We start from the raw sequence: 12,096 nt of genomic DNA, 5'->3' as shown, positions 1-12,096 counted from the left end.
TGAAGTGAACTAACCATTTGTCAAAATTTTAAGTTTTGATATAATTTTTTTAAAAAAAATTGTCTACTATTTATTTATGAATATCATATTTATTAAATTATATAACTAATTGATAGTTATGTATTATATATATAATTATTTTATAATTTATTTAATTTTATAGGAGCGGTGTAGTTATAATTGTGTATTTTCTTCTTTTAGATTTTTTTTCCTTTCATTTTTCAAGGATTTATGATCTTTAGGTGTTTATTGTAAGATCGAAAGGAGTGCTATTCCCGCCCCCACCCCTTTAGTGCTTCTTTTGATCCTATAATTATTATCAGAGTGGAGTCGTTCTAAATTGGTGCAACTATTGTTTGAGTAGAATTTTTTGGCACATTTTTTTTCTAGATTTTCATTTCAGTTTTTCGCTTTTAGTCAGAATTTGTGCAATCACCTCTTCTGACAAATATTTCATTATTTTTTTTATTTTCTCGAAGCTGATGCAACACTACTCGAGCGATATTTTTTTGATTACGTTATTCTATTCTTAATTACACTATTAATCCAAGACCAAGTCTTAGTACATTTTTCGTGTTTTTGTCATGTAAGATATTTTAATGACTCATCAAGAAGGTTATAGTATCACACGATCGTCTCTTTTCTTTGATGAAGACTTCAGCTACTGGAACAATCGAATGGAGTACCATATGAAGACCTAGGTGGAGATGTGGATTATAATCTAAAATGGATTCATAATCCCCACAGAAGATGGGGTACCACACGTTTGTGACAAATGAGATACTCCAACAAAAACGAAAATTGAGGTAGACACAAAGGTGACTTAAACCCTCAGTGTGGCGTCACCAAAGAGGAGTTGAATCGAGTTGGACTGTTAACAAGCACAAAATACCTTTGGGAGAAGTTGATAAAGTTACACGAAGACACTTCTGCTATCAAAGTATGTAAGCATGATTTATTGTAAAATAATTTATATAATAAACAAATATAAGAAAGAGAGTCGGCAAGCCAGCTACATGCTCGAATCTAGGACCTCCTAAACAAACTTCATGCAAGAAATAAAAAATCATGATATTATAAGGTATATGCTACAAGTCTTTCCTAGGAATACCTTATGAGCATCTATGATAGATGCTTGCGAGGTTTTCAAGGATCTTTTAATCATTAGATTAGATGAATTATTTTCCAAATTTAAGTTACATGAATAGATTAATGCATATCCAGCCGAGAAATGTATTGTCTTGCTTGTAGGAAAATTCAAGACTAAGGAATCGAGCCCGGATCTGAAGATGATAAGGAGATCATATTCAAACTAGTCCATTCCTAGTTTGGAAAATGCTAAAGAAAAAGAGGATGATCCAATCAAAGGCCCTAAAAGTGGCGTGGTCTGATTCATCGAAAGAGTCGGGCGAAGAAGAACATACTCAATCGAGCTTATTGGTACTACCAGTATAATCTCACATTGTCAAAACCAAATCTGAACTTGAGTTCGAGACCAAATTTGAAATCCAGTTTGAGTCAAGCCATGGATCCACATCCAACACGGAAGGTTCAAACCCCACTATAAGTATTGCTGTAATTGATAAACTATATAGCATGATTTCTTACTTAACTAGAAAATTGGCTAAGTCTAATGTCTGAGTAAGTCACTCGAAAAGAAGATAATAACCCTTAAGGAGGAGAGTAACCCAAGTTTTTTGACTGGCCAAGTTCAAAGTGGAACTTCATCTCAAGTCCAATAACTTGAGGAAGAAAATTCCACTATGAAAAATCAAGTCAAAGAACTTAAGGAATTATTGGAACGGTTCACTGTGAATTCTAAAAATCTTGATATAATAATTGAAAAATAGAGTCCTATATAATCGATCTGGATTCGGATACAAGGCTAAGACTATGTTCAAATCTTATTTATCTTTAGTAAATTAAACCACTAGAAACTAAGTTCAAGAATGAGTCCTTAAATTAAGCTTAACTAATCAAGTTAGACCAAACTAATATTAGATCCCTAAGGATCAAATACATTGTCTAGATAAACCTTATCAAGGCTATGACCCAGGGAGAGCCTAAAAAAAAAAAAATTCTTGAGATGCATGTTTGATTGATTTACTGCTTTTCTTTACATGCTTAGTTTACTTTGTGCTTAATTTAGAATGGTTAAAGGTTTGATTGATGTTGACAACCACCTAGCATCGGAAAGGATTGAATGATAGTAGGTTAAGGAAGTTTTGTCGACATCATGTCTAAGTTGAATCATACATTCTACCTGGCGCAATCAACTTAGGGGATCTAGTTGAAGCTGTTGGATCGAAAGTGCTAGGGGGGAGTGAATAGCACTCGTGACTTTTTCACATTTTTTGTAAATCGATCCGTAGAACGCAGTGGAATAAAGATAATAACAAAATAAAATAAATACTAACACTACTTGGTTCGGAGTCTGTGACGACTCTTACTCCAAGGCATGCGATCGTCGATCACTTTCGTTGGGCAATCCACTAATAAGTCAAAGAATTACAAGAGAGATTTTGATTACAATGTAAATGCAAATATGTAAAATTGCCATCACTTTTGATAAAGACTTACATGTTCAAGACCTTAGTGCATCATGCATATATTTATTGGTTAAGACTTACATATTCAAGTAATTGTAGCTCATTTGTTAAAGTCGGTATCGAAGTCGACGTCGGTGTCGAAGTCAACATTGAAATCAGTGTCGCTATCGACATCATTGTCGAAGTTGGTGTCGGCGTCAAAGTCACTTTAAAGTCATGTCGACGTCAATGGTGTGTGAGCGTAGGGCTAAGCGAGTTGGGCGATGCGACTGTTTTTCATTACAACGCAAAAAATACCTAAAATAATAATTTTTGGAATTAAGATAATAAAATAGGGATAAATTGAAAAAGAATTTTTTTTAATTCTCCTTACCCTTCCTTACACCCCAAATCAGTGTAAGAAATTCTTTCGTTTCATGGGTAAGGAAGTTTAAAGCTTATCCTTCCTTATCTTTCCTTTTCGTAGCTCACTTCCTCCCAAACATGGTTTCAAGTTTCCCTTCTCCTTCCCTCCCCTTCCCTCACCTCCTTCCAAACAGTGCGTAAGGATTTGAAGATTTATGCTTTCGATTATCGAAACAGTGTTTCGGCATTGTAGAGTCGTTTCTTGAGCAGCGCACAAGAGAGAAAGTTATTCAAATTGATGTACTTGAGGTGTTGGTCGAGCCCTCCTTTTATAGGCCCATCCGAGCTCCTGGACTCGTCCTTGAGTGCCCCCATAGGGTTGACATCAATGGCGTACTCTTGTCAAAACTCTATCCGACGAATTTTAACTACATCTGGATGCCCAGACCCTTTCGGGCGCCTACACTATGAATTACAATGTCCAATCTGAGTGTGCCACCTTAGCTCACTTGAGTGCCAGGATTTGCCCCAGTCCAGATGCCTGGACCAATTCTAGGAACTTGGACCCAGTTTGGACGCCTGGACTGTCTTTTTCAACCTTTGATTTTTTTGCAACACAAAGTTAGTTCAACAAGCAATAATATATAAAGCAGAGTAATATTTGACAATCTCCAGACTGTTCGATCATAATTTTGAATTTTCTTGAAACTCGAGGTCGGACCGACGTCTATTGTTTTCTTTACGGGAAACATGTCTTCACCAACTCCTCTTAAGAGAGTTTACCTTTTGTCAAATTGGTCCTCCAAACTGTTTGAAGTTTTGCTTAGCATCCGAGATCTTAGGACATTCCGCTGTATATCCGAACCCCGACCTATTTAGTCTTTTGCTCGATGTTTGCGCCCTCCAAGACTTCCACCTAGTGTCCTCGACCCTATAATTTTTACCCGACATCCTCGACCTACCAATACTTCATCTAGTCCCACAAATCATGATTTTCTTGCCTAGCCGCAACTAGGACTTTCCACCTTTCTAGCCAAACCACATCACTTGTAAATCAAGGGAACATTCTTGAGGTTGAATAATAATAATAATAATAATAATAATAATAATATTATTATTATTATTATTGTGTTAATAGAAATTTTATATTATTCATTTTATGATATGAAAATATAAATATTATTGAGTGCTAATATATATATATATATATTAGCAAAATTAGTGATCCATTTATATGTAAATAAATTTTTTAGATATTTTTTCTAATTATTAATCATGTATCATAAAATTTTTATACTTTTGGTAGGATTGCATGATTTTACGATCCTATCCTGACTAATCTGATCATGATCCCAAATCGATTCTACATAGGATTGTGATTTTACAAACTATGATCCACCATATACTATCCAAACATCCATAGTAAAGTATGCAAAATCCAATAAATATACAAAAAAATCTAAATACCGTAATGAACATCCAAAGTATCGAAATCCATAATAAAGTATTCATACCATGATACAAATCAACTACAAAGACATCTAAATTAATCCTTTGAGCAATCTATCAAATTATGCAAAAAGTAAAATATGATAGATTATTATCAAAATCATGCGGTAAAAATATAATTTATGTATAACTAATTTTGTATGTAAAAAAAAGGTACCTGAATTAAATTTTGGATATCTATGTTGTTGCTGATGATGAATATATAAATCACATGACAAAATCTTTCTACGAAAATGTAATACAATTATAAATAACCAGATTATAATATCAAAATCGAATAAATATATTTTGCATGATTATGTGTGATAAAAAAATAAAGTTATAGTTGAATAAACCTCAGAATGAGCTAATCAACAATGTCCTATGGGTCTTGAGTCTCTTGTGACTCAAGACAATGCTATGATTGGGTATATATAACAATGACTGCTCGCATCTCGGCCATAATAGCATCATCTCTAACCGCTCGATCGACCATCCTTTACTCCACTATAGACAATCAATCTCTCAGTTCTTGATTTTTCTTATCTTAATGACTACATCTCAGTAAAAAAAGCAGAAGTAGAATGACCACTAGGACGATCATAGATCACTTTGGCCAGGGAGCCAAAGCCTAGAGGGTGAGGTTCTCTGTCTTTCCATCAACAACATCGTAATACATATCATTTATGGCTTGGGTGGATGGAGGTTGTGACTCCACACCCTTGGTTGATATGACTCACACAAGTCAGAATATGACCTCTTAGATATCTTTCTAATGCTGGTCCAAATGGGTTGAAACTTTGCTAATATAATGGTGTTGATTTTATAAGTATAGCGCAACGAGGGAGATGTTTTTCCATGACCAGTGCCACTCTATAGTTGGTTTTGGAAAAACAATGCCATGGTCGTGTGCCACTTGACACACGACCATAAATTCAGGTTGGAGTCTTAGAACTAGGTTTGACGACCATAATTAGATTCTACACCCTCACCCCTTCCTATTAATATCAAGATTTCAGAAATCTAACGCTTCTAGGTCAATCAATGGATTTCGATCAAAACCCATTTATGGACCTAGAGGGGTCATATCAGACCCATTCCAAGTTATATGGGTTCATATTGCACACATAAGTCAGAATATGCTCTCAATTATGTTTATATCTCTTCCTAATGATGGTTCAATTGAGTTGAAGTTTTGTTAACATAGTAGTGTTGGTTTTACAAGTACAGCACCACAACCAAGCTAGCTTTCCCAGAACAGTGCCACGCTGTAGCTGGTTTTGAAAAAATAGTGCCAAGGTCTGTGCCACTTGGTACACGACCATAAATTCAGATTGGAGTCTCAGAACCAAGTTTGAAGGGCATAAATAGATTCTACACACTCACCCTTCCTATCAATACCAGCATTTCAGAACTCCAAGGTCTCTAGCTCCAGCAATAGGTTTTAGTTAAAACCCATTGATGGTGCTAGAGAGGTTGGATCGGACTCATTCCAAGTTATATGGGTTCATACGACTCACACAAGTCAGAATATACCCTTAATTATTCTTTAGATATCTTCCCAATGCTGGTCCAAATGAGTTGAAGCTTTGTTAACATAGTGGTGCTGTTTTTACAAGTACAACGCTACAAGGGAGCTGTTTTCCTTCAACACCTCCACCCTGTAGCTGGTTTTGGAAAACTAGTGCCATGGTCTCATGCATAAATTCAGGTTAAAGATGCCCTCAATTATTATTTAACGATCTTCCCAATGTTGGTTCAAACGGTTTGAAGATTTGTAGAGATAGTGGTGCTGGTTTCCAAGAATAGCGCCATGGCGGAGCTAGTTTTCTAAGAACAACACCACGCTATAGTTGGCTTTGGAAAAATAGCGCCAAGGTTCGTGCCACTTGGCACGCGGCTATAAATTCAAGTTGGTGTCTCAAAACCAGATTTGGATGACATAAATAAATTCTACACACTTAATATCCAAATTTACGCACCATATATTGACTTATAAGATGCTGACAAGCGATATTGAGAATATTTCTTCACACATTCACCTTGTAAATTAGATTGAAAAGATTTGTTTATATGTTAATGTAACATATTCAGTAATGTGTACTATCATCCCCCAAAAAATACCACAATGTTAAAGATCAAATCACTGGATAAGATTTGTCATGTTGGAAACTTGAAAGCTGAGTGACGCATTATCTTATTCCCAACTTAAAATCTATAAGTTTTCATACGCTTTTGTGTGAAATTTATAGTAATTCCATAGTAGAGAGATTCAATGAATCGTAAAACCAAAAATGCACAATCATATTTGTAAAGAAAGAAGTCAAAGAATTAGGTCAAGATGATTAACTATGAAAAGTAATATAATTATTTATGATGAAATTTATTTGGGAACAAACACTTCTTGGATTGTGAATAGGTGAACATGCATTATAGCATGAAGGGTAGGGTGCCAGTTTCCATAAGTTGATTTCTCCATACTTAAAAATAAATGAATCTATAACCATCAAAGACACACAAGCCATCAACTAGAAAACAAATGTTGTAGTAAAAGAAAAAAATAATACTTACTAAACCTACAGAGTGCTCCATGTATACTTGTTTTACAGATACAGAATTGTAATGTATAATCTCATGTTTTTCTAAATCAAACACTATAAGGCGATAGTGTTTAGTTTGTTCGTGATGCATTGGATAGAATATGTATCTGAAGGCATTATTAATATTGGTTTGAACCATATGTACAAATGAATCATTCCCCATGACAAGGTATATAACCTGTGTAAAAATCAAAGTTAGAGCTTTCAAATGTAAGAAAGTTTTATGGTTAAGAGGAAAGGAAACTCATCCTACAGGGAAGTCAGGTGCACAGAAGATCGATGGGTGGTATGCACGATCACTACGCTTCCCCTCATCAGCTAATACTGTAAGGTAAGTATCAATTCATTCCCCGCCAATCAATATATTCCAGTCGAATATAGTTAATAATGAATTCATGTATAATATCACCACATCTGTTGACCATACAGACTGTTTTGTTGATCTACACCAGACAAAAAGGCAACGAAGAAGCAATTAGTCTTGCATCAAAGTGCAACCAAAGATTATATCAGGAAAACAAAAACAGTAATGGTAGTTAAAGTTATCTCACTTTAACTTCGTGATCCTCTTCACTGAATCATAAATAATTGGATCTAACTTTTTGCCAAAATATTCATTGACTTGCTTGAAAATTCTGCTCTTCATCTCATTGATGACTTTAATTGGATCAGTATCCATTTTTGCAATGTCTTTGTCTTTGGATTCAACAGTCGCTTTGTCAGTTATGTCACGACCACTAACAATAAGCTCTTGACCACCATTTCATCACCCATCTCACCATCCATTTCAGTTCCCCTGCTACCTAGAGACTGCGTTGACTCAGCTACAACTAATTGCTCATCAAGCTTCTGCCTTTTACCTTTACACTGATAGGACACATTTTTTTAGCACATCTCCTTCTTTTTTAGCAATACCAGTAGGCCAGCAGAGTGTTGGTGCTGGCACCTCAAGTTTCTGTGACTTAGACGGGTCTGTATCATTCTGTAGTTAACCTATTACACTCTCATTTGAATCAGTTACCAAATCTTGAGAAGTTATCAAACAACCCTTTTCAACAATTAATAACTGGAGCTCATTTATGATATTATTGTTTTCAGATATGACACTCTCCGTATCTTTTTTTCACCTCTTCAACGCGATTAAGAAGCAATTGCTTTTCTTTTTCCTTCTCAGCGATGATTAAGGAGCATTCTCTTTTAACCTCATCCATGCGTTGAACAAGATCTTCAATTTCTTTTCCTTATGTGAGATTGTAAGATCCTTTTCCTGACATGATATGCAATTTTCAGGGCCATGCCGTGATGTAGTAGGGGACTGGTGTGAGGTTGATGCAACCACATCTCCAAGTTGTTGAGTTGGTTTTGCAATTGTTGATACTAGAAAGGCCTCTGCATCTGCTGGAATCAGGTCTATTAATATTTGATCTGAGGATAGACGATCTATCATCCTTTTGACATTACTAACGTGAGAAGTACACTTTGTTCATCTCAACTTGGGAAACAAATATAGCTAATTTTGTGGATTGATGGTAGGGAAATGCTTATACATCCACACCTACAAGGTGATCATAAAATGTAAAGAAAATAATAAACATTAGTACTATGAAAACACATTCTAACTTATAGCCAATAAAGTCGGAAAATCCTTTAGTAAGGGTCTGGGTCTCGTACCAATGTGCTATGGTTTTTTCTCAATGTTAAAATCGCCCCGATTAACTTTATTTGAGGAGCCAGGTAACTCTGCTTTCATTATATATTATTGTGCTCAGTATTCTTATTGTAAAAAGATTTCTTTATCTCTAAAGCTTATTTAAGAAAGAAGGAAATATAGTAGTGTAATTCATCTAGAGAATCCACCAAAAGGTGGAGTAGAAACTTAAAAGTTACTAAACCACGTTAAATTCAAATGTCACCTCGCTTGATCTTGTAATTATTCTTTGCACATATTCTATATTATTAGTTTATTTAAATTAACATATTCATTTTTTGCTGCACACTTAACTTAGCATAATAATTTTAAATTTAATTAATTTATAGCACATATATTCAGTTAGCCTCATTGGCTAGTCTTAGAATTGACCGATTCAGTCCCATAAAATTTTTCCACCGACCATCCAAATAAATTTGGAAGCACTTACGACGGACAGCTAAAAAAATCCAACAGATTTGTTAGAAGATGAAGAGCAAAAAACTATAACACTCAAGATGGGAGGAAATTACTTCTTCATTTTCATTTCTAAATTGTTAAATCTATAGGGTATTTATAGGGTATACCCAAAATGTATTTACATAAATACATGAACCAATATTAAATGACATGCATGCATCATCCAAAGAATCATTCATGAATCCTCCAAAAGAGCTCCAATATTCATGCACATAATATTAAATACTTAATTAATCTAGTTTATATTTTCAACATCCCCTCTTAAACTAGATTTATTACTCCAAGTAAAAAACGTAGCTTCTTGAAAACATCAAATTTCAACGGTTTCGTGAAAATATCGGCAACTTGATCGCGTGACTTCACGTATTCAAGCTTCACTTCTTCCTTCGATATACAATCTCGAATAAAATGATACCTTGTATCAATATGCTTGCTTCTTTCATGAAACACCAGATTCTTGGCCAATGCAATTGCAGATTTATTATCAACATAAATCTTTGTCGGATCTTCTTGTGACAGATTCAATTCTTTCAACAAACTCCTTAGCCAAATAGTATGGAAAACACAAGAAGTAGCAGCTACATACTCCGCCTCACAAGTAGAAAGAGTAACAATAGGTTGCTTCTTAGAATTCCAAGTAAAAGCTGAATTTCCCATAAAGAAAACAAACCCAGTAGTACTTTTTCGACTATCAATATCACCTGCCCAATCACTATCACAATAGGAAACAAGCATAAAGTCGTTCGAGAAAGCATACAAGATACCATAATTAATTGTACCTTTGATGTAGCGAAGAATTCTTTTGGCAATTTTCAAATGTGAAGTAGTAGGAGCTTCCATGTAACGACTCACAAGTCCAATGCCAAAAAGAATATCCGGTTTAGTACAGGTTAGATACCTCAAGCTTCCAACAAGACTCTGGAATAAAGTTGGATCAACTTTTTCACCATTTTGATTCATGTGTGGCTTGATTCCACACTCCACGGGTGTTCCGACCGGCTTGCAATTTTTCATATCAAACTTCTTGAGAATTTCTTTAGCATATCCTTCTTGAGAAATAAATATGTCGTCATCTCGTTGCTTTACTTCAATCCCAAGATAGTAGGACATTATGCCAATATCTATCATCTCAAACTCCTTTGTCATAACTCTCTTAAAATCTTCAAACATCTTTGGATTATTCCCTGTAAAAATTAAGTCATCCACATATAAGCAAACAAGTAACATATCACCATTTTTATCATTCCTTGCATTGAGAGCATGTTCATGTGGACACTTGATAAAACCATTTGCTTGAAAATATTTATCAATTATGCTATTCCAAGCACGAGGGGCTTGCTTCAAGCCATAGAGAGTTTTCTTCAATTTTAGCACTTTATTTTCTTCATTAGGCACAACATAACCCAAAGGTTGATCAATATAGACTTCTTTCTCCAAGTCTCCATTCAAAAATGCGGATTTTACATCCATTTTATGGATTCTCCAACAGTTTTGAGCTGCAATAGAAATGATCAACTGAATTGTGTCAAGATGAGCAACAGGTGCAAATATCTCATCATAGTCAATTCCGGCCTTTTGCTTGTACCCCTTGACAACCAATCTTGCTTTGTATTTTTCAACCTCGCCTTGCGCATTTCTCTTTATTTGGTACACCCACTTCACACCAATTGTGTTCTTGCCATTCGGTAATGATACTAGCTCCCATGTATCATTCTTTGTGATTGCCTTGATTTCTTCATTCATGGCATTTCTCCATTTGTTATCATCAGCAGCATCCTCATAACTTACAGGCTCGGTTTCTACTAGTAAGCAAAATTGAGTAAAATCACTAAAATTTACCTCTTCAGTGGCATCGTAAATGTCACTCAAACTTCTAAATCTTTGAGGCCCTTCACTCGAGCTTGCTTGATTTGTTTGTGAATCTTGTGGTGGCGGTGTTAGTGGTGGAGTATTAGGTGGTGCCATGCCTTCTTCCCCCTCATCATCAAGGGAAGAACTATATCCCCTCTCTTTCTTTCTAGTACTCCATTCCCAAACACCTGCTTCATCGAACTCAACATCTCTGCTTATGACAATCTTCCCATTGCTTGGATTATACAACTTGTACCCTTTAGAGTTTTGATCATAGCCGTTGAAGAGATACTTTGCACTTTTATCATCAAGCTTTGTTCTTTTCTCATCATGAACATGCGTATAGACAATGCTTCCAAAAACCCTTATGTGTAAAACACTTGGCTTGTATCCGCTCCAAGCTTCTTGAGGCGTCATACCATGAACACTTTTGGTGTGACACTGATTTATCAAGTATACTACACAAGAGACAGCTTCGGCCCAATATTTATTCGGCATATTCTTGCTCTTTAACATACTCCTCACCATATTGAGAATAGTTCGGTTCTTCCTCTCTGCTACTCCATTTTGTTGTGGTGAGTATGGAGTCATCATGGGACGATGAATGCCATTTTCTTCACAAAAACCTTGAATTCATTAGATGTGAATTCTCCACCTCTATCGGACCGAAGAGCTTTGATTTGATAGTCACTATGTTTCTCCACCATTAATTTGAACCTTTTGAAGGTTCCAAACACCTCCGATTTTGCTTTCAAAAAATACACCCAAGTTTTCCGAGAATAGTCATCAATGAAAAACACAAAGTAATTATTCTCACCAAGTGATGATGGCTTGATTGGTCCACACACATCCGAGTGTATCAATTCCAATGGATGTTGAGCCCTTGTTAAAGACTCCTTAGGAAAACTTTTCCTCGCTTGCTTGCCAAAAAGACATCCTTCACAAAGTTGATTAGGATGGTTTATGGAAGGCAATCCTTTCACCATTCTTCGTCTACTCATCATTGTCAGCCCATCGAAGTTCAAATGCCCAAATCTCATGTGCCATAGCCAAGATGAATCTTTGAAACAAGATTTCAAACACATAGGAGCATCAC

This window comes from Zingiber officinale, chromosome 7B (genome assembly GCF_018446385.1).
Source record: "Zingiber officinale cultivar Zhangliang chromosome 7B, Zo_v1.1, whole genome shotgun sequence".
Lineage (NCBI taxonomy): Eukaryota > Viridiplantae > Streptophyta > Magnoliopsida > Zingiberales > Zingiberaceae > Zingiber > Zingiber officinale.
The sequence above is the reverse complement of the archived record's forward strand: the minus strand, read 5'-3'. Positions refer to the sequence as shown.